The sequence below is a fragment of the Bos indicus x Bos taurus genome, chromosome 15 (assembly GCF_003369695.1).
Source record: "Bos indicus x Bos taurus breed Angus x Brahman F1 hybrid chromosome 15, Bos_hybrid_MaternalHap_v2.0, whole genome shotgun sequence".
Classification (NCBI taxonomy): Eukaryota; Metazoa; Chordata; class Mammalia; order Artiodactyla; family Bovidae; genus Bos; species Bos indicus x Bos taurus.
The window spans coordinates 59,240,126-59,267,973 of NC_040090.1; the positions used below are offsets into that span (position 1 = coordinate 59,240,126).

The following is a 27,848-nucleotide window of genomic DNA, read 5'->3' on the forward strand; positions in this document are numbered from 1 at the left end:
AGCCTTTGACAATTACTCAACTTCCATTAATGACAAGAAAAAAAAAAAAAAAACACTTAGCAAACTGATTTTTAGAAGAGAGCTTCCTTAATCTAATAGAAGACACTTAAAAAACAGCAAATATTAAACATTATACATTCAATCAGCACAGTGAAATACTAAAATTAACAATGGGAACGAATCAAAGCTGCCCAATATGGTCACTTCTAATTGTCTTTGTTCTCAATATAGTACTGACACAAAAACACTATAAAAATAAAAAAGCACAGTAGGTGGCAGGGAGGGGGACAGGTTGACTGGGAGATGGCATTAGGTTCTATTCCTTATAATTATGCAAGAAGCCAGGCATCCATCATGGAAGCTCTGTCACCCTCTGCCTGCGTTCATAACGTGGGGTTGATGGACCCTCAAATGGACCTATGGACAGAAATTAGGAAGTCTGTGAACTTGAATGGCAAAAAAATTACACCTTTATGTTCACTAGCTCCTACATGAGGTTTAGTCATCTCTTCAATTGTGAATAGTGACAAATCACAGTAGCATTAACACAACCTGTGGCTCAACAGTCAATGGAAATCATGAATTTTCATATCACAATAGAGTCATTACGGAATCTGGAAATATCACTCATACTTAACATCACTTAAAATTATTATAAAATATTAGACCTGGCTGCTGAGCGACTGAACAACAACAACAAAAGACCAACTTACAAAAACACTATAGAATAAACTGTTGTTGCTTAGTGGCTAAGTCATGTCCAAACCTGCCAGGCTCCTCAGTCCATGGGATTTCCCAGGCAAGCACACCAGAGTGGGTTGCCATTTCCTTCTCCAGGGGATCTTTGTGACCCAGGGATTGAACCCCCATCTCCTGCATTGGTAGGCAGATTCTTTACCACTTCACCACCTGGGAAGCCCCACAAAACAAATTAGGTTATTTCAAATATTGATAACTATACTTTGACATAATAATTTTTTGTTTTAAATCTATATAAACTTAATTACATTTTCAGCTCTCTCAGAAATGAACTCTTAAACCAGTCAATCAGGAACCACCTGATTAGCACTAGTTAGGTAATATGCTTGGTAGACCCTGCCATCCCTAAAGAAAAGTAACCTTGCAATAACCAACCTAATTTTTTTTGCCTACTATAACTTCCCCTGTTCTCACTCCCTTCTATCTGAAAATTTCATTCGGTACAGCTCCTCAGAATTCCTATCTGCTAGATTGGATGTTGCTCAACTCACAATTTTTGCTCAAATAAAATCTTAAAAGTTTGTAATATGCCTCCTTTATCTTTCAACAGTTCTAGTGTCAGAAGAGGGAACCAAAGGAGACTCCTGATGGCCTCCAAGCACAAGGAGCAGCTAGGGAAAGGCAAAGGTGCCCATTGAGACCCTGGGGTTCATTACTTTCCTGCTGCCTGGAGGTGGAGGGTAACATACCACACATTAGCATCCTGGCTCCCTGGCTTCTGTGTAATGAACTTTTAGACTTTTTTGAGCATTTCCTCTTCCAGACAGGGTTCGGAAACTGACAAGAGTTAGACTAGGTCTAATTTTAAAACTGGACTATGGGGTCAGATTGGGTTCAATTTAAACTAGATTGAGCCCTGTGTGTGAAGCCTCAGGTGAATAATATTTTGTTTTAAGGCTGATCAGGTTAACTCTACCAAGGATAATCTTGAATTACAGTGGCAACCATGGAAAACTTTAAATCTACATAAGTTTTTCAGGTACACTAGATAAAAGCGGTCTCAGACAAGCAATAAGCATAAAAAGGTAGAGGTGAAATTAGTTTTCCTCCTCCACAGTTTCTGATGGCCAGGATGAGATCTGCTGGAACACCCCACTCACTCTAGAGCCTGCAGATGGGATCCTAGGAAAACTGGCAGAAACCAGCAAAGGATGAGAATTCTTCCCAAAGTTAGCTCTCCCAGATTTCTATCTGTGGTACCTGGTCAAGAGAAACATAAATTTTCACACTGTTCCTTTCTTTCCAAATTCAGATTGGAGGCAAAAAAAACATTTTTAAGAATTAGATCTTTAGGGACTTCCCTTGTGGCTCAGTGGTTAGGACCTTGCCTTCCAACACAGGGGGTTGCAGGTTTGATCCCTGGTCAGGGAGCTAAGACCCCACATGTCTTACAGCCAAAAAGCCAAAACATAAAAGAGAAGCAATACTGTAACAAATTCAATAATTTTTTTTTAATTAAAAAAAAAAAAAAAAGAATTAGATCTTTGGATTGTGGCTCATGAATTTAACTTCCTAAAGGAACTCAACCCTGAGTATTCACTGGAAGGACTGTTGCTAAAGCTGAAGCTCCAATACTTTGGCCACCTGATGTGAAGAACTGATTCATTTACAAAGCCAACTGGTAAAGACCCTGATACTGAGGAAAACTGAAGGCAAAAGGAGAAGAGGGAAGCAGAAGATGAAATGGTTAGACAGCATCACAGACTCAATGGACATAAATCTGAGCAAACTCCAGGAGACAGTGGAAGACAGAGGAGCCAGGCATGCCACGGTCCTTGGGGTTGCAAAGTGTCGGACATGACCTAGCAACTAAACAATTTGTTCACTGTCTATCCTTTCTCTCCCAGGAAGAGCTTGAGCCTTCATATTTGCTTTGTGTCGTGAGTACCTGTCCTGTCCCTTGTTTTGTGTCCTGAGAACCTGGCTTAGCAACTGTCTGATTGGGGCCCCAAAAATATGGCCAGACAGAATTGTGGTTCACACTCCACTGAATAGATACGACTGGACAGAAGCATGGGTTTGCATTAGAGCTAGGGTCCAACCAACTGCTGCCAGCTCTTAGGGCAGTTGTCTAAGTCTTTCTTTCTCTTGGTTATCTTTGGATATTGGGAAAGTAGTATCTTGCATCCTCTTTGGGGACACCTCTTACATTCGAGGAGTTGTTCAGTACTGTCAGGAGTATTTACTATTTGTCTTGACTGAAATCTGACAAGTTATTTGAAAGCATTCTTTAAAGTAGCTTTATGGTCAGAAGTTGGCCAAATTAAAGGCTGATATTCAGAACCTAAGAGGAACTTTCTGTTTAGGCCATCCCCCTAAGCTAAATTGAAACTATATGCCCAGAAAGAAAAACATTCTGAACCCTTTGTGGGAGGACTTAATGAAATACTCCAAAGACAAACACCTCTAAATCTAGAACACAGGAATCTTTTCACTTCTCTCTTAGCACATTACTTGCCAAGGATTTTTGCAGAAACCTAATCCCTGTGGCTAATGATTTGCTACATAAGTGAGTATTGAAATGTCTCTGGTGTAATAAGGTTCAGGTAACAAAAGGTGTGTCAATAATGAGTTCATAAAGACCGTCTCTGAGACATAAAGAAGTAAACTGAATATAATGTACTTATATGGGTAGGTTACCACCTTGATATCACTCAGTTTTCAACCCAAATCTTTGAGGAATTTAAAACAACTCTCCAACAAATTGAGGACAACTTGTACAACTTGTCCTACAAACTGAGACTTTGCAAGAACAAAAAAGATCACCTATCCTTTTTACCAATCCCCAAACCTCCCCTACTCATCTCGAAAGGCTTGTAGGTATTGAAAAACCTCTGCCTTTAGGAAACCAAAGTCCTTCTAGGTGGAACTTGTTTTCTTTCTCTGTTTCCTTGAGATATAAATATTCTACTCTGTCTTCTCTAAGAACTGAGGGTCATCTCTTTAAAATGCAAACTTCAGGGGGTCATCCTTATCAGAAGGGGGAAAAAAGGGAAAAAAGGCTATTTATAAGCTAAGTAAATGAAAAATCTTAAAAAATCTTCTCTACAAATGTTAGCAAAAAGTCTAAGCCTCTTGAACAAGTAATCTGAATTATTCCATCTGCCAGATACACATTTGGGATCTGTCCTTTTATAAACTAAAGTTTATAAAAATTTTGCATTATCATATCTGTCTCATGGCTAAAATTTTAAAATGACAGTGATACTGTGCAGGGCCCCTTAGGCCTCCTGGGCACAAAGGCTTTCTGTGTCCCCCCATTATAGGAAACAGCCTTCACTCAGCCTCCATGACCTTCCCTGATTTCCAGTGGGCAGATTCAAGCAGTTGTTAACTAGGGAAGGGACGGGATATGATACCAGGGAGAAACAATCAAGAGCGGCCCTGGGGCAAGGTCCTATTTCCCCATCAGTGTATACATACAATATCTTTGAGCTACTTTACAGAAACTGAAAGCCCCTCCAGGCGGGAGAAGCTAATGATTAATGATGGCATGCTGCCCAAAAGCATGTAGACCCCAGATCAGTTAGACCTGAAAGCTGATGAATCTGACTCCTACTTACCTCACCACCAACCCATCAGAAGAATGACCAGGAGCCGATCACACCCTCTTTAAACAACTACTATTAATATAAATATTATAGCTCTCATAGCTCAGTTGGTAAAGAATCCATCTGAAATCCAGTTCAATTCCTGGGTTGGGAAGATCCACTAGAGAAGAGATAGGCTACTCACTCCAGTATTCTTGGGCTTCCCTTGTGGCTCAGCTGGGAAAGACTCTGCCTGCAATGTGGGAGACCTGGGTTCGAGCCCTAGGTTTGGAAGATCCCTGGAGAAGGGAAAGGCTATCCACCCCAGTATTCTGGCCTTGGACTGTATAGTCCAAGGGGTCACAAAGAGTCAGACACAACTGAGCAACTTTCACTTTCATTAATATAAAACTTCTCACTACCTTCCCTAAGTTGGGACACAGTTTTGAGGGCATTAGCCTGTTGTGTCCCCCTTGGCCTGGTCTCACATCCCCTTTCTCGCACACCATTTTCTACCCACCCAAAACTCTGCCTCTGAGATTTGATTCAGCACTAGTGTACAGAGAAGCTGAGCTTTTGGCATCAAAAGCTGTAAGATCTCTGTTGGAATCTGTCTGTATGCTTATGTATGTCTATGTATACATATTATAGATATGTGATATTGTTTCTACTCTGAGAGGTATTGCCAAACTTAATTTGTAAAGAGCTCTATTTAATTGACTTAAATTAAGTATACTCTCAGGAATATAGAAACTAGAATGTTTTTCAAGTTCACGTGATCTAGTAAATAAAAGCTAGTTTAAGTGTTGGTTCAATTAAAACAGGACTATCTTTAGAGTTCTCAGTGTTCAAATATAATGCAGACATATAACTTTTATTCTACTTAAGGTTCAGTTCAGTTCAGTTCAGTCGCTCAGTCGTGTCTGACTCTTCGCGACCCCATGAATCACAGCACGGCAGGCCTCCCTGTCCATCACCAACTCCCAGAGTTCACTCAGACGCACGTCCATTGAGTCAGTGATGCCATCCAGCCATCTCATCCTCTGTCGTCCCCTTCTCCTCCTGCTTAAGTTTACTGAAAGCTAAATAAGCTCACATTATCTCTGTTGCATAATTTGCCAGCAAGAAAGATAACTTAAACTGATAGTTAGCGTTTAATGTCTCATAAGGCTTGTATGAGCAATCTAAATATCACTGTCAAGAATAAGTAAGTTAAAAGATATAAGTAAGGGAAAACTTTATAAATGAACTTTTCAACAATAATTATGCTTTATGATAAGTCTACATAAGAATGGTTTCTAAATCATTTTAAAAACTTGAAATCTTAAAGTTATATTGATATAAATTAAATGATGGCTATTCACTGAATAGCTAGATCATTTTCAACTAAGATAAAACACTGAAATATTAATTACTGAACATAGGTTTATTCATTTTGGCTTCATTTTATAGAGGAACTAAAGATATTTGAGCTTATTAGCAAACATGTTTTTGAGACATTAAAAAAATTACTATAAGAAAGAATATACTTCTAGAAATTATTAAATGTATCTATAAATTTGGCAATCAATAGAGTGCTAATGTAACAGACAGTCCACAATTGCTAACTTGTTAGTTTCCAAGAGGACTTAAAGAGTCTAAGGATTAAGAATTCTAATCAGGGGGAGATAAAGATGGCAGAATAGGAAGATGTGGGGTTCACCTCCCCCCACAGACACATCAAAAATACCTCTACACATGGAGCAGTTCTCACTGAAAACAAACTGGAGACTGGCAGAAAGATACTTGAACAATCAAGGCTGTAAGGAAGATCCGTGTGGAGTCAGGTAGGGAGGGAAGAGAAACGATCAAGTTGGGACCAGCACCCCTGGTAGAGGACACAGGTGAGGAGTGGGATTACACAAGTTCAAAAATCCTCCCTGGGGAGCCACATATTGGGCAACCCAAACCTAGGCTCTGACACCAGGAAGATGAGTCCCCTTAGCTGGTTTGAAAACCAGTGGGACAAACAGGAGGACTGTAAGAAACCTAGACTCTGTAAAGAGCACACATGCATACACTTGTTTACTGCCAAAACTAGGCGGACGAAGCAGGCTCAAACTGCCCAGGATTCTGGCCAGTGTCCAACAAGCCCCAGTGTGAGCCCCAGCCTGAGATGAGCACCCATTCTAGCCATCCTTGTCCTCTGGCAAATCTCAACAGTGGCGTGGGGCTGCAGCAGCTGAGAAGAGTGTGCAGTTGTGAAGAACAGAGCCACCACAGACCCAGAATGCCATCTGAACGGGGCAGGGATGGCCACTGCTGGCACGTGTGGAGGCAGTATATATGAAGCTGTGCAGAACTCTGACCGGGGCCAGGAGAACCACAGCCCATGCCCCTACCTACACCAGCTGCCTGCAATATCCCCTCACCTCTAGGGCAAGCGTACTGAGAGAGGGAAGCACACTCTTAGAGGGAATAGAGCCAGCTCACACACCCAGTCCTGAAAGCTTCTGCTCCAGCATCAAGAGATGAGACCACACACACAATAAGGAGGTGGTGGCCATGGAGCAGAGGAGAAACCCTGATTCATGAGGGCTCTGGCTCTAGCCCTTCCATCTCTAGCCCCACCTCCTACCGAGGTGATAGCTGCCAACAAACCCTGGGGGAAAACATGATTCATGCTTATGTCAGATCCAGCTCTCTGACCAAAGCCACTGGGAACACACGGACCGTATAAGGTTACTTCCACAAAAGGACAGTGCTTCAAGATCAAAATAGCTAACTGGTTCACCTAATTTCATAGAGATAAAGAAAGATAAGGAAAGTGAGAAGTCAAGAATTTGTTTCAAATGAAAGAACAAGAGAAACTACTTTTAAAAAAACTAATGAAACAGGGACTTCCATGGTGATACAGTGGATAAGAATCTGCCTGCCAGTGTAGGAGACACAGCTGCAATCCCTGGTCCCAGAAGATTCCACATGCTGTGGGCATCTAAGCCTGGGCAAGACAACTACTGAGCCCAAAGGCCACTCCTACTGAAGCCTGTGTGCCTAGAGCCTGTGCTCCGCAACAAGAGAAGACAGCACATAGAGAAGCCTGTGCACTGCAACCAGAGAGAATCCCCTCTCTCCACAATTAGAGAAAGCCCGTGTGCAGCAACGAAGACCCAGTGCAACTAAAAATGTTTTTAAAAGTAAATAAATGAACATTTTAAAAAATATTTTATAAAAATATAGGGAGCAATGAAAAAAACTAATGAAACAGAAATAAGTAATTCACCAAATAAAGAAGCCAAAGAATTAGTAATTAAAACACTAATATAATTAGAGAATAAATGAGCACCAAACTGTAACAAGGAATTGGAAACTATTAAGAAAAAAGAACCAATCAAACTTGAAGAGGTCAATAACTGAAATGAAAACACACACTCACACACTACAAGCAATTAACAGCAGGTGATAAGAAGAATGCATAAGTGATCTGGAAGACAGAAGAACGGAAATAGCCCAATCAGAACAAGAAGAAAAGGACAAATTAAGAAAATGAGAACAGTTTAAGGAACTTGTGGTACAACACCAAGCATGTTAACATTGGTATTTTAAGGGGCCCAGAAAGAAGAGAGAGAAAAAAGGGTCAAAAATGTATTTGATGAAATTATGGCTGAAAAACTTCAAAAATGTGAAAAAAGAAACATATCCAGGTACAGGAAGCATAGAGGGTCCCAAACAAGACAAACCCAAACAGATTCACAAAAAGGGATATAAGTAAAACAGTAGGAGTTAGAAATAGAGAATTCCAAAGGCAGTAAGAGACGAGCATACAATCACATACTAAGGAAGCCCCATACAGCTATCAGCTGACTTTTCTGTAGAAACATTGTAGGCCAAAAGGGAATGCCAGGATATATTCAAAGTACTAACAGGGGAAAAACCTGCAACCTAAGATACTCTACCCAGGCATATTATTACTTATAACTGAAAGAGATAAAGAACTTCTCAGAGAACCAAAAACTAAGAGTTCATCAATACTAAAGCTATCCTCAGAGAAATGCTAAAGGGTCATCTCTAAGCGGGAAAGAAAAGGCTACAACTAGAAGAATCTATAGGAAAGAAAAATCCCACTCCTAAAGGCACATATATAGTAAAGGTTGTGGGTCAACAATTTAAATAAGCTACTACAAAAATTAAAAGACAAAAATCTATAAAATCAACTATAACTACAAGAAAGAGTTAAGGGGTAAACATGAAGATTAAAATATGACATCAAAAGCACAAAACATGGTGGAAAGTAAAAACTATAGATCTTCTACTATGTGCTTGAACTTAAATGACTACCAGTTTTAATTAGTAGATAAAGCTATAGGTCAACATATATTAAACCCCATGGTAACCACAAATCAAAAATCTACAATAGGACATCCCTGGTGGTCCTGTGGTTAAGAATCTGCCTGCCAATGCAGGGGACACAGGTTTGACCCCTGACTCAGGAAGATTTCATGCCACAGAGCAACTAAGCCTGTATACCACAACTACTGAGCCCATGGTCTAGAGCCCAGGCTCCACAATGAGAAGTCTGAGCACGACTAGAGAGTAGCCCTCTCGGGTAACAACTAGAGAAAGTCCAAGCACAGCAATGAAGACCCAGTGCAGCCCAAAATTAATTAACTTATCACTTTTTTAAAAGCCCATAATAAATACACAAATACTAGAGGGAAAGAAACACACTCATATCACTACAGAAAATCGGCAAACTACAAAGGAAGAAATTAAAAGAAGAAAAGAACACAGAAGAACTACAAGAACAACCAGAAAACAGTAACAAAATGGAAGTAAGGACATACCTGTCAATAATCACTTTAAATGTCAATGGGCTACAATCAAGAGAGATAAGGTGGCTGATTGGATAGAAAAAAAAAAAAACACAAGACCCAGCCATATTCTACTTAGAAGAAACTCACTTCAGTGCTAAAGAGACAGACTGAAAGCATGAGGTTGGGGAAAGACATGTCATGCAAACAGAAACAGCAAAGCAGCGTAGCAATACTTGTATCAGACAAAATAGACTCTAAAAAGAAAGGCTGTAAGAAAAGACAGAGAGGGAATTATATAATGATAAAGGCATCAACATAAGAAGAAGATACAACACTCATTAATACCATTTCCTTCTCCAGGGGATCTTCCCGACCCAGGGATTGAACCGAAGTCTCCTGTATTGCAGGCAGAGGCTTTACCGTCTGAGCCACCAGGGAATCCCCTAACATAGGATTACCTAAATACATAAAGCAAATATTAACAGACATAATGAAAAAATGACAAAAGGACAATAATAGTAGGGGAATTTAATGCCCCACTTACGTCAATGGACAGATCACCCGAGAGAAAATCAATAAGGAAACAGCAGTCGTAAATGACACATTAGCCCATTGGATTCAACATACATCTACAGGACATTCCATCCCAAATACCATAATACACCTTCTTTTTAAGTGCACGTGGAACACTCTCCAGGACAGATCACATGGTAGCCACAAAACGAGTCTCTATAAACTTTGGAGGACAGCAATTATATCAAGCATTTTTTACAACTATAGCAGTATGAAGCTAGAAATTAGTTATAGGAAGAAAAGTGGGAAAAACACAATATTGGGAGATTGAACAACATGCCACTTAAAACTAATGGATCAATGAAGAATCAAAATAGGAATCAGAAAATATCTTGAGGCAAACAAAAATAAAAGCACAAGTCTTCAAATTCTATGGGATGCAGCAAAAGCAGTTCAAGGAGGGAAGTTTATAGTGATGCAGGCCTACATCAAGAACCAACCAAATCTAAAGTAATTTGAAAAAGGAAAACAAATGAAGCCCAAATTCAACAAAGGGAAAGAAATAATAAAGATAAGAGAGGAAATAAATAAAACAGAAACCAACAACATAAAAGATAACATCAAAGAAACCGAAAGTTGATTTTTTGAACACATAAAAAAATGATAAACCTTTACTCAGGTTCATAAAGAAAAAAATAGAGAAGATCCAAAAAAAATTAAACAAGAAGAAAAAGAGAGAATAAATAACAACCAATATCACAGACATACAATCCTAAGAGAATACAACGTTATCTGTCAATAAATTGGAAAACTTAGGAAAAACTGACAAGTTTCTAGAAACATACAATCTTCAAGACTGAATCAGGAAGAAATAGAATCTGAACAGACTGATCACTAATAGTGAAATTGAATTTGTAATTAAAAAAAAAAAAAAAAAAAAAAAACACCTCTCAGAAAACAAAAGTTCAGGACCAGACAGCTTCACAGGGGAATTTTACCAAACATATAAAGGAAAGATCATATCCATGCTTCTCAAACATTTCCATAAACTTGAAGGGGAAGGAAACACTCCCAATACATTCAATGAAGCCTTAGAAATAAACTTAACCAAGGAGGTGAAAGACCTACGTTCTGAAAAACTATGACATGGATGAGGGAAATTGAAGACAATACAAATAAATGGAAATATATCCCATGCATTAGAAATGGAAATATATCTTCATGGATTAGAAGAATTAACATCATTAAAATGGCCATACTACCCAAAACAATCTACAGATTTAATGCTGCTGCTGCTGCTAAGTCGCATGGGTCGTGTCTGACTCTGTGCGACCCCATAGACAGCAGCTCACCAGGCTCCCCCGTCCCTGGGATTCTCCAGGCAAGAATACTAGAGTGGGTTGCCATTTTCTTCTCCAATGCATGAAAGTGAAAAGTGAAAGTGAAGTCACTCAGTCGTGTCCAACTCTTAGCGACCCCATGGACTGCAGCCTACCAGGCTCCTCCATCCATGGGATTTTTCAGGCAAGAGTACTGGAGTGGGGTGCCATTGCCTTCTCCACAGATTTAATGCAACCCCTATCAAAACACAGGCTTCCCTTGTGGCTCAGCTGGTAAAAATCTGCCTGCAATGGGGGAGACCTGGGTTCAATCTCTGGGTTGGGAAGATCCCCTGGAGAACAGAAAGGCTGCCCACTGCAGTATTCTGACCTGGAGAATTCCATGAACTGTATAGCCCATGGGGTCACAAAGAGTTAGACACAACTGAGTGACTTTCACTATCAATACCCAGACATTTTTCACAGAACTAGAACAAATAGTCCTAAAATTTATATGTAACCACAAAAGACCCAGAATTGCCACAGCAATCTTGAGAAAAAAGAACAAAGCTGGAGTTATCACACTGGCTTCAGATTATACTACAAACTACAGTCATCAAAACAGTATGGTACTGGCACAAAAACAGAGATATAGATCAATGAAACAAAATAGAGAGCCCATAAATAAATCCACACAGCAATGACCAGGTAGTCTAAAACAAAGGGGAAAAAAATATGTATTGGAGAAAAGACAGTCTCTTCAGTAAGTGGTGTTGGAAACACTGGAAAGTCATGTGAAAAAGAATAAAATCAGAACATTATTCACACCATATACAAAAATAAACTCAAAATGGATTAAAGACCTAAATACAAGACAAGTAATCAAAAAATTCCTAGAAGAAAGCATGGGCAGAACACTCTTTGACATAAGAACAGTATTTTTTGGATCTGTCCCCTATGGCAAAGGAAACAAAAGCAAACAGAAAACAAACAAAACTAAAAACAAACAGAACTAATCAAACTTAAAAGCAAAGGAAACCATTGACAAAACCAAAAAACAATCTACTGCATGGGAGAAAATATTTACAAAGATATGAGTGATAAGGGGTTAATATCCAAAATATATAAACAGCTAATACAACTCAATATTAAAAAAAAAAAAAAACTTTGTTTAAATGGACAAAAGACATGAACAGATTTTATTCCAAAGAAGACTCAGATGGCCAACAGGCACGTGAAAAGATGTTCAATACCATTAATTATCAAAGAAATGGAGATCAAAACCATGATGAAATACCTCCTCACACATATCAGAATGGCTATCATAAAATGTCTACAAATAACAAATGTTGGTGAGGATTTAAGAAATGAGAACTCTAGTACACTGTTAGTGGTAATGTAAATTGGTGTATCCACTATTAAAAATAGTATGGAGGTTCCTTAAAAATTTAATATAGTGTTACCATACAATCCAGCAACTTCCCTCTTGGGCATATATCTTGAGAAAATTCTAATTAGAAAATGTTCATAGCAGCACTATTTACAATAGTCAAAACACAGAAATAAACCAAGCACCCATCAGCAGATGAATGGGTTAAGAAGAGGTGGAATATAAGTACACAATAGAGTATTCAGTTCAATTCAGTTCAGTTGCTCAGTTATGTCCAACTCTTTGCGACCCCATGAATCGCAGCACGCCAGACCTCCCTGTCCATCACCAATTCCCGGAGTTCACCCAAACTCATGTCCATCGAGTCGGTGATGCCTTCCAGCCATCTCATCCCCTGTTGTCCCCTTCTCCTCCTGTCCCCAATCCCTCCAAGCATCAGAGTCTTTTCCAGTGAGTCAACTCTTTGCATGAGGTGGCCAAAGTACTGGAGTTTCAGCTTTAGCATCATTCCTTCCAAAGAACACCCAGGGCTGATCTCCTTGAGAATGGACCGGTTGGATCTCCTTGCAGTCCAAGGGACTCTCAAGAGTCTTCTCCAACACCACAGTTCAAAAGCATCAATTCTTCAGTGCTTTCTTCACAGTCCAACTCTCACATCCATACATGACCACTGGAAAAACCATAGCCTTGAGTAGATGGACCTTTGTTGGCAAAGTAATGTCTCTGCTTTTGAATATGCTATCTAGGTTGGTCATAACTTTCCTTCTAAGGAGTAAGCGTCCATAAAAAAGAAGGAAATATTGTCACTTGCAGCAACATGAATGGACCTAGAGATTATTATGCTTAGTGAAGTCAGATAACGACAAATTTATATGATCCCATTTATATGCAGTATCTAAAAAATAATACAAGCAAATCTATACACAAAACAGAAACAGACTTACAGACATATTATAGAACACACACTTATGGTTACCAAAAGGGAAAGAGGGATGGGGGGAGGGATAAATTAGAAGTATGGTGTTAACAGATATAGATCACGTAGATAAGCCACAAAGATTTAATGCGCATGCCATGTGCTCAGTTGTGTCTGACTCTTTGTAGTTCCATGGACTATATATTGCCTGCCAGGCTCCTCTGGCCATGGGATTTCCTGTGCAAGAATACTGGAGTGGATTGCCATTTCCTCCTCCAAGGGTCTTCCCAGTCCAGGGACTGAACCCGTCTCTCCTGTGTCTCCTGCATTGCTGGTGGATTCTTTACCCACTGAGCCACTGGGGAGGCCCCATTGTATAGCATATGGAACATTATTCAATATAATGTAATAACCTATAGTGGAAAATAATCAGAAATATATATATATATGGATATAACCTAATCATTTTACTGTACACCTGAAACTAATATTATAAATCAATTATAATTCAATTGAAAAGAAATACATAGAATATTAAATTATTTGTGGGAAAATTAATAAATGTATAATATTAAGCTCTAATACTTTTAAAAATGTTAAAGTTTTTCACTCAAGGTCTTTAAAAATGTTCTTCAAAAGAGTTTTCAAAATGCCTTCATCACAGTCAGAGATAATCTTCTATTGTATTTTCTGATGATTATCACTGTTACAGACAAATGCTATTTTTACAAGTTTATTTTGTATCCAGCTCCTTGTTCATTCTTTTAATACTAATAATTTGCTAACTCTGGTGGGGATTTTTTGGTGGACAATAACAACATCTGCAAAAAATAAAATGAAAAAGAGAAGAAAAATGAAAAATAAGACAGCTTGCTTCTTTCCTTACAATTCTCATACACTTAATTGTTTGTTTCATTTTGTTTTAGTGTTCAGAACTTTTAAGGTGGCAAACATGTTTGTCTTATTCCTGACCTTGAAAGGAACTTGGGCTCTATTAATCTTTATTTTTAATTTTATCTCATTTTCTTGTCTCTTTTGCTCTATTTTGGTTTACTCTATTGCTTTGTACAAACCACAAGGGCTTGATTGATTGATGCTGGGGCGCAGTGCACCTATTTTTTTGTTTGTTTAAGCTTTATGTGTGTTCCAAAGTACAAGAGGGTTGACAACCACCAGTCTATAACCATTGTTCTCATACTTATCGGACTTGATTGCAAGTGAGGCTTTTGAAAACAAAAACAAGCTCCTGGACAAGGCATCTGGTAATTATGATTCAGTTTGTCTGGGCTGCAGCTTGAGAATCCATATTTTTTGAAGTTTGCAGGCACCTCTGACCATCAACAGGATTTAGAAATCACTGAATTTGAGTACCTATAAAAACATGGTCTAGTGTGAAAAGGATAAAAAGGAACCTCTAAGCTTCTAATGATTTCTCAGTAAGAAGTTGACAGATGTTTAGATGGCTTGGGGAAAAATCTGTAGATGGTAAGTCATCCCAGAAGAGGAAATCATATTAGTAAAAACCAAGAGCTGAAGGAAAGGAAGGTCACTTCCTGAAAAATACAAACAGTTACTCATGAAAATGTAAAATGCAGAAAAGGAATGTCAGGAACAAGAGAGTTAAAACAGAGGCCATAGAATAAAGCCATATTAAGACTGAACTTTACCTCAAGAGTAATGAGAAGCCATTGAAAGGGTTTCAGCAGGGAAGGACATGAGTAGAATCTTGCTTGCTAGAGAAGGACTGATTTAGTAACAATGGAGAAAATTAATTGGAGAGAAAGCAAGATGGAAGCCCTGACCCTTGGGATGACTACTACAATTCAGGCAATAAATGTTGGTAACTTGAACTATAAAACAATTACAGGTAGGTAAAATCACTACAGGTGGTGATCGCAGCCATGAAATTAAAAGACGCTTACTCCTTGGAAGGAAAATTATAACCAACCTAGATAGCATATTCAAAAGCAGAGACATTGCTTTGCTGACAAAGGTCGGTCTAGTCAAGGCTATGGTTTTTCCAGTGATCTTGTATGGATGTGAGAGTTGGACTGTGAAGAAAGCTGAGCGCTGAAGAATTGATGCTTTTGAACCATGGTGTTGGAGAAGACTCTTGAGAGTCCCTTGGACTGCAAGGAGATCCAACCAGTCCATCCTAAAGGAGATCAGTCCTGGGTGTTCATTGGAAGGACTGATGCTAAAGCTGAAACTCCAATACTTTGGCCACCTCATGCAAAGAATTGACTCACTGGAAAAGACCCTGATGCTGGGAGGGACTGGGGGCAGGAGGAGAAGGGGATGACAGAGGATGAGATGGCTGGATGGCATTGCTGGCTTGATGGATGTGAGTTTGAGTAAACTCCAGGAGTTGGTGATGGACAGAGAGGCCTGGTGTGCTGCGATTCATGGTGTCGCAAAGAGTCAGACATGACTGAGCAACTGAACTGAACTGAACTGAACTGAAAAGATATATATATAAGTAGAACTAACAGATAGTAATGATGACTGGTGATAAGATGTCTAAGAAGAGGAAGAGCAAATGCAGTATAATCAATTCATTACTCATAAGTGTTCTCTGAGTGCTGTATTTTGGATTTAATATATTTATCTAAAACTGTTGAGGCATTCTCTAAAACAATGAGGTTAAAGATAAATGTTTATGTCTTATTTAAAATTGCCAGAGTTTAAAACTGATGATAATATGTATATAAATATTCAAATACATAATAAGTAAAAATGATTTGGATGGGTTCATTTCAGAGTATGTCACATTCCTTGCCATTTCAGTTTTGGTCCACTCTAACTTAGCCATTTCCCTCCACCACTGGAGTGAAAGTGTGAGTTGCTTAGTCATGTCCAACTCTTTGCAACCCCATGGACTTCAGCCACCATGCTCCTTTGTCCATGGAATTCTCCAGGCAAGAATAATGGAGTTGGTTTCCATGCCCTTCTTCAGGGGATCTTCCTGACCCAGGGATCGAACCCATGTCTCCTGCATTGCAGACAGATTCTTTACCATCTGAACCACCAGGGAAGCCCTGGAACAGCTCCACAAATTCCCCAGACCCTAAAATACCAGCAAGCCTGTTAAAGTCATGAACAGAGACTGAGCTGAGGATAAAGAGGATCATGGAGAAACTAGACCAGCTGATCCCACCCAGACCCTTCACCGCCGTGAGCTCCACCACCAGCACCAAACACAGCAGAGCCACCCTCCTCAGCCCTCGAGACACATACTACAGGGGGGACCGGCTGGACGTCCTGCTGGAGATGAGGGACCATCTGGGATGAAGGAAAGAATATAGTGGGGATTTCCTCAGGGCCAGGATGTCCTCCCCAGGCCTGGAGGCAAGTGCTTCAGGAAAGGTGAGGGACTTCACCTACCTTGTGAGCTTCATTCTGTTCTGGGAGGGCCAGGTGTCCCTGTCTCTCCTGCTCATCCACCCCAGTGGTCTTGGCTCTCTGGAGGGCCAGGAACCAAGACTGTGACAGGGTTATTTTCAAAGGCAGGGCTGTTAATAGCCCCACCCATACCTTCCTTGAATGTGGCCTAACTCTAAGCCCAAGTGCTGAACTGTGACACTTGAGAGAAGCCTTCTACTGTCTGAGGCCTTAACATGTACCCTGTGAGGTCCTGACTAGTATGACCACCAGTAATTGAGAAATTTCTTTTCTTACTGTCAAGGAAGAAAACCCATTTTTCACAGGTAAGTATACCTTTAGATACCTGAGAGGTGACAACAGGCACCGCTACATACACTTCAGTTCAGTCACTCAGTAGTATCCGACTCTTTGTGACACCAGGGACGGCGGCACACCAGGCTTCCCTGTCCATCACCAACTCCCGGAGCTTGCTCAAACTCACGTCTGAGTCGATGATGCCATCCAACCATCTCATCCTCTGTTGTCCCCTTCTCCTCCTGCCTTCAGTCTTTCCAGCATCAGGGCCTTTTCCAGTGAGTCAGTTCTTCACATCAGGTGGCCAAAGTGTTGGAATTTCAGCTTCAGCATCAGTCCTTCCAATGAATATTCATGACTGATTTCCTTTAGGATGGACTGGTTAGATCTCCTCGCAGTCCAAGGGACTCTCAAGAGTCTTCTCCAGCACCACAGTTCATAAGTATCAATTCTTTGGCACTCAGTTTTCATTATAGTCCAACCCTCACATCCATACATGACTACTAGAAAAACCATAGCTTTGACTAGATGACCTCTGTTGGTAAAGTAATGTGTCTGCTTTTTAACATGCTGTCTAGGTTGGTCATAGCTTTTCTTCCAAAGAGCAAACTACATTGCCCACCTCAATTAATAATGGGCATGACCCTCTCAGATGCCTCTGCTACTCAAGGTCTGGCTAGGTATGTGGTGTCTTCCTGAGCCCCCTACTCATGACTCCCCCCACCAAGGTTGGCATTCTCACTCAGATGTTCAATAAAAAAAGGACTGCCCAAGGTGGAATTGTGTATTATATATGTCCTTTTCCATCATGCCCTATGGTAATCTCAGATCTAGTCATCTCTTTTACTGTAGACCTAGGTTTTACAAAATATGTTTAGTGGAGAAGTATTCTGCTATGTGTTAATAGATTTTATACTGGACAAGTTCTCCTTGATAAGTGTATGACATCTATGCTTCATCTCATATCATTTTCTGTAGACTACCTCTTAAGTATCTCGCATTTACCCATTTCTCTCCATGCCTAGTGTTCTTACCTGTGTTCAGGTCATCATTAGCTCATCTAGATTACTTGTCATAGCTTCCTTTCTGCCTCTCTTACCGTCTCTAATCCACTGTTCACACTGTAGCTTGAGTCATGTTTCCAAAAATTCAACTTCTTCCTATGATATGTGTGCTCACTCAGTCAAAGCCAACTCCTTTTTGACCCCATGGGCTGTAGCCCACCAGGCTCCACTCCCCATGGGATTCTCTAGTCAAGAATAATGGTGTGAGTTGCTGGTTCTTTCTCTAGGGGATCTTCCCAACCCAGGGATGAAACCTGCATCTCCTGAGTCTCCTGCATTGGCAGATGGATTCTTTACCACTGCCACCTGCAAAACCCATCTCAAATTGATCTCAAGATCAGGTATTGTCAGCTATCCTCAGGTCTCTGGTTGGAGGAGTCCTTCATATTCCCTGAGTTGTGATCTAGCAATTTTCGGAAACCACAAGTTGAGCAGGCCTCAGCTTACACTGGGGTGTAAGCATGTTTCTCATATCAATCACAGCAACGTCAATGCCAAAGCTCTCTCCCCTTGCTCACAAACAGATGTTCACTTCCTGGTCTGCCAGCTTTACACTAAGCAGCAAAATACTTCCTGAGCCACTTTGGAATTTGCAAAGTATAACTTATATGCCACCACAAACCCCAGAACCTGGGGGCCAATCCCTGAGACCACCTATCAGTTTCAGACTCTTTTGCTGTTTTGCTAATTTACTGTTAAGTCTTGAGGGCTCAATCCATTTCCCTTTCCCTTTCCACTCTTTTTTTCCCTTAGGGATCCATTTTTTCCCCATGGATTCACTTTCTCTAAGCTTGGCCACAGAGTGGAATGCTAGGTTCCCAGCAGCAGCCCCTTTCTAAGCAGTTTTATTTTTTTTATTTTAATTTTTAAATTTTGTTGGTGTATAGTTGATTTACAATGTTGTGTTAATTTCAAATGTACAGCAAAGTGAATCATATATATATATATATATATATACTCTTTTTAAGATTCTTTTCACATATAGGTCATTACAGAGTATTGAGTAGAATCATAGCAGTTTTCAAAGTCAAGCTTCGAGTTCTTTTCCCTTAAGTTTCCAAAAAAATATGTCAAGAGGAAGTAAAGTGTGGATAGCAAACATGGAGAAAAAACATGCATTCCAGATCTTACACAGTTATCCAAATGTTGGCTCCTGATCCATAGTCCTTGATTCTCTTCTGAAACAAGTAAAAGCACAGTTGGGTTTCTGCTCTTTCCCTTTGATCTCTGATGGTACACCTCACCAGATCTCCTCCTGTCCACTAACTGTCCTTATGCCTGAGTCCCAGGAAGGATGAAAATGTGCTGATCCCTTCCTTTCTCTAGAATGAACCTGATGAGACATCCATAGCACCAAATCAGGTACCACTTATATCTGCTGTACTCCTGGGTCCCCATTCAACCATGTTCCCTTTCTGCCTGCTACCACTTACCTACACAGGATTGGAACAAACAGTGAATCAAAGGGAAGATAAGAGCTTTGAAGCAGGAACAGTCAGGACACCTTTCATCAACCGGAGGAAAGAAATGCAATATATATTTATTCATGCATCAGACTGAGCAGGGTTTCCCAGGTGGCATTAGTGGTAAAGAACCTGCTTGTCAATGAAGGAGACATAAGAGACGTGGGGTTGGGAAGATGCCCTGGAGAAGGCATGGCAACCCACTCCAGTATTCTTGCCTGGAGAATCCCATGGACAGAGGAGCCTGGCAGGCTCCAGACCATAAGGTTGCAATGAGTAGGACACGACTGAAGCGACTTAGCATGCACACAGACTAAGCAGGACTTGCTGCCAGCTCTTTGAGAGGTATTAGGGACACAGCAGTGGATCAAGCAAATGCATTACCTTCCTTGAGGAAGCTTACAATCCTCAGAAAGCAAGTTTCTAGAAGAAAATGAAAGGTAAACATAAAAAATAACATATATAGAGAACCCTGTGATAAGAGGCCTTCATGCCATGTTGAGGAGCCTGAACTCCTTCATGAGGGGAATTTTAAATAAAGGACTTTAAAATAAAGGATTTTAAGCAGTAATGAAGTTGCATTTGCAGTTCAAAAGGATACTCTGGCGGTTGTGTTGAAGAATTTAGATGGAATAAAACAGAGACAATCTGGCTAGTGGCTTATAGTAATCTAAGAAAAATATTATATGAACTTGAATAAGTGATGCAAAAGTAGCAAAAGAGCAGAGAACTTGCAGGTTAGATAAATACTTTGAATCTAAAATTCCAGACACCATGAATCCATCCATGTGACAGAACAGCAGAGCTGCCCTAAACTCAAGGCTCTCTCAGAAAGGTATTTTCCCTAAAGCCTATACAGTGGATACACACACACACACACACACACACACACAATCCCAATTCATACACACACCAAAAAAAAAAATGCCCAATAGATGCAAAATTTACAATGATAATACTTTTCAGTTCTAGAAAATTTTAAATTATCCTTCACTCACAAGCAAGCAGCTTCCATTACCTATATTGTGTGAACAGTCATTGGTTGTCCTGTGAAGGTCCAGTGTGGAGCTGAAATGATGATACAGCTTAACCACATTGATCCCTCCTGATGTGACAGTAAGTTTGCTTTGTCCTGTGGTAGGTGGTGTGTAGCATGTGTCTTCTAAGAGACATTCTGATGCAGAGCAAACTTCATCAGCATCAACCCTAGCAATCAGGATTTTCCGAGGGCACAATTCCTAGCAGGGGGTCTCTGAGGTCAATCACCTTGAATTTTAAAGAGAAAAATCAATTCAAGGAAATTATTTCAAGCCCCTTTGATAACAGATTTCATCTCAATTTTTTCCAAAGGGGAAAGGATTCATATCCTATCTCCAGATTTAAACCCAGGAGTGTATCTCCTAGAGTCAATGATTCTATATGGGGAACATTCTGGGCAAATCTTTGATGGATACCCACAGCTTTAGAGTAGGAACATTTTGATTTAGTTAGCCTAATTCTCTGTAGGCATAACTTCCTAACCTTTAGTGGATGCACTTAAAAGTTTTATATGGTGTTTTCCATTTCATTAAATGTGTTTTAGTGGCAAACACAAAGCCACGTTACTTAGGAAAGAACAATGTTTATACTTAGCTTTAATAGAACTTTCTTTAAAGCCTATGAGTTTACCAATAACAATCATTTTGAGATTTACTTCAACTGATTTATTGCCTAATACTTATTCATTTATTCAGCAAATGTTTATTGAGATTCTAACAGATATGAGGCATTAAGGGCAAATGGAGAAAAATAAATGTTCAGCACGGTTGCAATTTGAAAGACATTTAACCTACCAATTCTATGAAGGAAGTAAAAATGCAGAAGGGCTTATGATAAGGTGGTATTTGACTTAGCCCCTAAGGATATCTGTAGACAGGGAATGGAGTGAAAGAGAAAACTCATAAAGATCATGAATAAGGTTGCCAGGTTTAGCAAACAATAGTACAAAGTATCAGTTCAATTTCGGTAATTTCTAATTGCCTATGCATATTACATGAGATAAAGGGAAAATATTGCATGGGAACTACTGATACTAAAAAATTATTGCTCATTAGAAATCATTCAAATTTAATTTAGTATTCTGTATTTTTATCTGATAACTCTAATCAGGAACAAAATTATCATGAACTTTGTTCACCGGTCCAAAGGAGTGAGAGCAATTGGTGGAATGCAGGGAAGAATGAGGCTAAGAAGAGGAAGAAACTAAATTATGGAGGCTCTCGAGTATGAAACTGAGGATTTTAGTGTTTAGTCAGTAAGTTTTTGAAAGCTACAAAAGCCAATTAAAGGAAGAGAGTGATGCAATCCACTTTGTGCTCTAAAGAGCAAATTCACAATTTAACAAGATGTGCATGACCTATAGAAAGACAATTTAAAAAGTTACGATGTGATATAAAATAAAATTTATATAAACAGAAGAAAAAATACTATTGTTTCTGGGTGGGATGACTTAATATTGAAAAAAGGTCAACTATCTCTTTAATATTTTCTTATTGTTGCTGAAACAGAGTGGCTTGAACAACAAGTGGATCATCTTGCAGTTCTGTGGCTCAGTAGTTCAACCTCTGTCATAATGAGCTAAAACCAATGTGTGGCAGGGGCCAAATTCCTTTCTGAAGGCTCTGGAGGAGCATCTGTTTCTTTGCCTTTTCAGGCTTCTAGAACTGCCCACATTCGTCAAAGCCCCCTTCCTCCTGTTTTCAAAGCTGCAATAATGGGTCAAGTCATCACACCACATCTTTCTGAACCATTCCTCTGCCTCCCTCTTTCACTTTTGAGAACTAAGGTGATTTAGATTGGTCCCACCCAGATAATCCAGGGTATCTCCCATCTCAATATCCATTCCCTTAATCATGTCTGGAAAGCCCCCTTGTCATGGAAGGTAACAGATTCACAGGCCCCAGGGATTATAAAGAAACCTTGGGGAATCATTAGTTTGCTTTCTGCAATCTCTAAACTAATCAATAGATACAGTGGAATCTTAATAACATTATTAACATACTGTTTAAAATACTCAAGCCTAGGACTTCCCTGGCGGTCCAGTGGTTAGGACTCTGAGCTTCTGGTGCAGGGGGCATTGGTTCAATCTCTGCTTGGGGAGCTAAGACCCCACAGGCTATGTAGTGCAACCAAAATTGTTTTTTTTTTTTTTTATTTTTAAATAAAAATTAAAATTAGGACTTCCCTGGTGGCTCAGATGGTAAAGAATCTGCCTGCAATGCAGGAAACCCGGTTTCAATCCCTAGGTTGGGAAGATCCCCTGGAGAAGGGAATGGCAACCCACTCCAGTATCCTTGCCTGGAGAATCCCACGGACAGAGAAACCTGGCGGGCTACAGTCCATGGGGTCGCAAAATATCAGACACGACTGAGCAACTAACACTTTCACTATTCTAAAATGATCAAGTAAAATAAACATGTAAGACCAATCATAAGAGATTTATTTTACATTCGAAAGGGTCCTGCAGAGCACTTCCTCTGACACCTAGCAAAATGAATATCCTGACACATTACTATTATACAAGATATGGTTTATAATAATAATAAACTCAAAGACTGTATCCTCACCAAAGGATAGCAGTGCATTATTAGGATGGGGGTAGCGATGTTAAGTTTCCAGGGTCAGAATATTCAACTATCCAGGATGTGATGCTGTCAAACATCACAGAAGCCCAACCCTGTCACATGGAAATTCCAACATAATTATAGGATTATGAAAACTCTCTTTAACAGACCAAAATGACCAGGACTTAACAATCCTCCAGGTCATCATGGAAGAGCTATTCCAGAAATAATAAAATTAAGAGCATCACACTAGCCCCTCTTTAAAAAAAAGAACAGCTGAACAAGCATATAGAAGGAATCGGAATCCCTGACACCATGTAACATCATATTAGCCCTGGCTTGCTCACCCTATGACTGTTATGTGAGAGATAAATACATTTGCATTTTTTGGTCATCATTATTTTCTTCCTACCTAATACAGAATGTGATATTAGTACAGAAGTGCTAATGTAACCAGACCAAAATACAATGCATTAGTCTAACGGTAGGAGAGTGATATAGCGAGTGGCAAGGAAGCTTGACAGGTGAGGAATTTGATGATTAAATTTACCTCAAAGCAAAAATCATGGTGCCTGCTACCTGATACACCTTGGAAGGAAGACCTCGTGCCAAGAGAGTTGTAATTCTAGTGGAACTCATTGAAAAAATCTCAGAATATTAGTTTGTACTGGCTGCTGCATGTCACTTTTAGCAAAATCTTATTTAAAAACATGAATTCAAGTTAGATTTTAAACTTCTTCAAGTTTTTAAAATGTAGATGTGCTATTTTTAAGCTATTTTTTAAATTTTAAAAAATTCCTATAAAAATGCTCATAGAAAAAATAAAATTATTGCTTCATTAATAAAACAAGGGTAAGTGATTTGATACAAGGACACCAACTGTCAGACGAGTGATACTCAGGTTAGAAACCAAGGTCTATGTCAGCACAGCATCAGCAAAGATGCCAAAGAAATGACAGAACCTCAGGACTCAGCTAATAACCAGATTTGGGAGAAAATGACCAGGAAGGAGTCAAGATGACTCAGAATCTCTTAAAAGAAAGACAGAGGAGAAGGGTCTAAAACAAATCGAATGATCAAAGGACAGTACTCGAAAGGGAGGAATTAGGAAGTAGGAGTCAGCAGAAGAGAGAAGTCTGGATATTTAACTTATCCCAGTGGAATCACCTACCACCAGTTTGTCTGTTACCACATAGTGAAAAGGTAAAAGAGAAATGTTAAGCTGGAATGAAGACTCCCGTCCCTGGTGGTTATACTTTAGAAGGAAGTGGATTACATTTCACAACCAGATTCAGTTAATACAATTAAGATAAATAACTGTTTGAAAGGAAAACTCATTTACCTCCTGGGAGACTATACTGGGGCAATAACTGCACTACTTAACTTCAAGTTGTAAAAAAGCATGTAATTATTTTATATTCTTATAGAAATTTAGGCTGATTTTAAAATATCTTTAATGAGGTCTCTACTCTCTCCTTTTGACTGTTTTCTTTTCAACTTCACTTTTAGATTTGAGGCTTTTAATTTAAAATATATTGTATTCCCTCTTTCATGAGAAATGCTGTTCTTATTTATAAATTCCAATGAAAACTCTACATTTTGATTGATACTTCACACATACAAACAGGTACTCTACCCCAGACGCTAGGGAAGATCCAGTAAGAAATAATCTTGATGGTTGAACCTTTAAAATGATAGGATATACTTTTTAGAATACGAAATACAAGAAGGCACAATGGTTGTCTGAGGAGCTTACAAATAGCTGAGAAAAAAAAAGAAGTGAAAGGCAACAGAAAAAAGGAAATACAAACCCATCTGAATGCAGAGTTCCAAAGAATAGCAAGGAGAGATAAGAAAGCCTTCCTCAGTGATCAATGCAAAGAAATAGAGGAAAACAACAGAATGGGAAAGAATAGAGATCTCTTCAAGAAAATCAGAGATACCAAAGGAACATTTCATGCAAAGATGGGCTCAATAAAGGACAGAAATGGCATGGACCTATCAGAAGCAGAAGATATTAAGAAGAGGTGGCAAGAATACACAGAAGAACTATACGAAAAACATCTTTCATGACCCAGATAACCATGATGGTGTGATCACTCACCTAAAGCCAGACATCCTGGAATGTGAAGTCAACTGGGCCTTAGGAAGCATCACTACAAACAAAGCTAGTGGAGGTGATGGAATGCCATTTGAGCTATTTCAAATCCTAAAAGATAATGCTGTGAAAATGCTGCAGTCAATATGCCAGCAAATCTGCAAAACCCAGCAGTGATCACAGGACTGGAAAAGATCAGTTTTCATTCCAATCCTAAAGAAAGGCAATGCCAAAGAATGTTCAAACTACCACACAATTGCACTCATCTCACACAGTAGCAAAGTCATGCTCAAAATTCTCCAAGCCAGGCTTCAACAGTACATGAACTGTGAACTTCCAGATGTTCAAGCTGGATTTAGAAAAGGCAGAGGAACCAGAGATCACATTGCCAACATCCGTTGGATCATCGAAAAAACAAGATAATTACAAAATAACATCTATTTCTGCTTCATTGACTAGAGTAAATGCTTCAACTGTGTGGATTAAAACAAACTGGAAAATTCTTAAAGAGATGGGAATACCAGCCCATCTAACCTGCCTCCTGAGAAATCTGAATGCAGAACAAGAAGCAACAGCTAGAACCAGACATGGAAAAATGGACTGGTTCAAAATTGGTAAAGGAGTACGTCAAGGCTGTCTATTGTCACCCTGCTTATTTAACTTATATGCAGAGTGCATCATGCTAAATGCCAGACTGGATGAAGCTCAAGCTGGAATCAAGATTGCCAGGAGAAATATCAATAATCTCAGATATGTAGATGACACCACCCTGGGCAGGAAGTGAAGAGGAACTAAAGAGCCTCTTGATGAAAGTGAAAGAGAAGAGTGAAAAAGCTGGCTTAAAACTTGACATTCAGAAAACTAAGATCATGGCATCTGGTCCCATCACTTCACGGGAAATAGATGGGCAAACAATGGAAACAGTGACAGATTTTATTTTCTTGGGCTCCAAAATCACTGCAGATGGTGACTGCTGCCATGAAAGTAAAAGACACTTGCTCCTTGGAAGAAAAGCTATGACCAACCTAGACAGCATATTAAAAACTAGAGATACTACTTTGCCGACAAAGGTCCATCTACTCAAAACTATGGTTTTTCCAGTAGTTGTGTATGGACGTGAGAGGTAGACCGTAAAAAAACTTGAGCACTGAAGAACTGATGCTTTTGAGCTGAGATGTTGGAGAAGACTCTTGAGATTTCCTTGGACTGCAAGGAGATCAAACTGGTCAATCCTGAAGGTAATCAGTCCTCAATATTCATTGATGCTGAAGCTGAAGCTCTAATACTTTGGCCACCTGATGCAAAGAACTGACTCATTGGAAAAGACCCTGATGCTGGGCAAGATTGACGGTAGGAGAAGGGGATGACAGAGATGGTTGGATGGCATCACTGACTCAATGGACATGAGTTTGAGCAAGCTCTGGGAGCTGGTGATGGACAGGGAAGCCTGGCGTGCTGCAGTGCATGGAGTCACAAAGAGTCAGACATGACTGAGTGACTGAACTGAACTGATTCTTTTTAGAAATATTCATCATTTCCTTCCAGTTAAAGGGGTTGTTTATTTTTATTTATTTATTTAACTGTACCAGGTCTTAGTTTCAGCATGTGGGATCTAGTTCTTTGACCAGGGATCAAACCCAGGCACCCTGCATTGGGAACATGTAGTCTTAGCCACTGGACCACCAGGGAAGTCCCAAGGTTTATTTTTTTTTTATCAACACTAAAATTTTTTATCTTCATGGAACTAAAGTTTTAAGAAACAATTCCTTCTGGATGCAGAAAGACTAGGCATTAGTGGGGAAAATTCAGGTCCTCTTTTATGATTTTCCTACTCTCTGATAGATGTAGATTATATCCCCCAGACAATTGACCAAATGTCAGTCATCATCATCATACTTGGCTAGCATTTCAGACCCTTCCCCTTTGACATTTTCATTCTCAGGTCATCAGGGTCAGAAAAGCTACAGAATGACTACTCCTAAGAGGCTCAGTCACTAAAATGACTCTTTAAGAGAGAGAACATCAGGGAGATACACATTGACACAGAGAGATGGAGACTTCTATGGTTACATTCAACATCTTACCGTGAAGGACATTTTTAAGTCTCAATGTAGGTATCACTGATACCTGAGCCATGATCTTTGCATATGGCACCCAGAGTAACCACACATATGACCATGTGATTGAAAAGCAAATTAGCATGTGTTCAAACTCTATTTGCTAAAGCAGTTTACAAAATCCCTACAGACCAGTCTCTACAAATCATCCTAGTTGTATCGTCAGCAAAGATCCAAATTGGAAAAGAAGAAGTAAAACTCTATTTTCAGATGACATGATCCTCTACATAGAAAACCCTAAAGACTCCACCAGAAAATTACTAGAACTAATCAATGATTATAGTAAAGTTGCAGGATATAAAATCAACACACAGAAATCCCTTGCATTCCTATACACTAATAATGAGAAAACAGAAAGAGAAATTAAGGAAACAATTCCATTCACCATTGCAACAGAAAGAATAAAATACTTAGGGATATATCTACCTAAAGAAACTAAAGACCTATATATAGAAAACTATAAAACACTGGTGAAAGAAATCAAAGAGGACACTAATAGATGGAGAAATATACCATGTTCATGGATTGGAAGAATCAATATAGTGAAAATGAGTATAGTACCCAAAGCAATTTACAGATTCAATGCAATCCCTATCAAGCTATCAA

General features: G+C 39.4%; 1 pseudogene; it reads left to right on the forward strand.

The window, feature by feature from the left end:
• Positions 1–15,008: 15,008 nt before the first annotated feature.
• LOC113905053 lies at positions 15,009–27,029 on the forward strand (annotated as a pseudogene).
• The last annotated feature ends 819 nt before the right edge of the window (positions 27,030–27,848 follow it).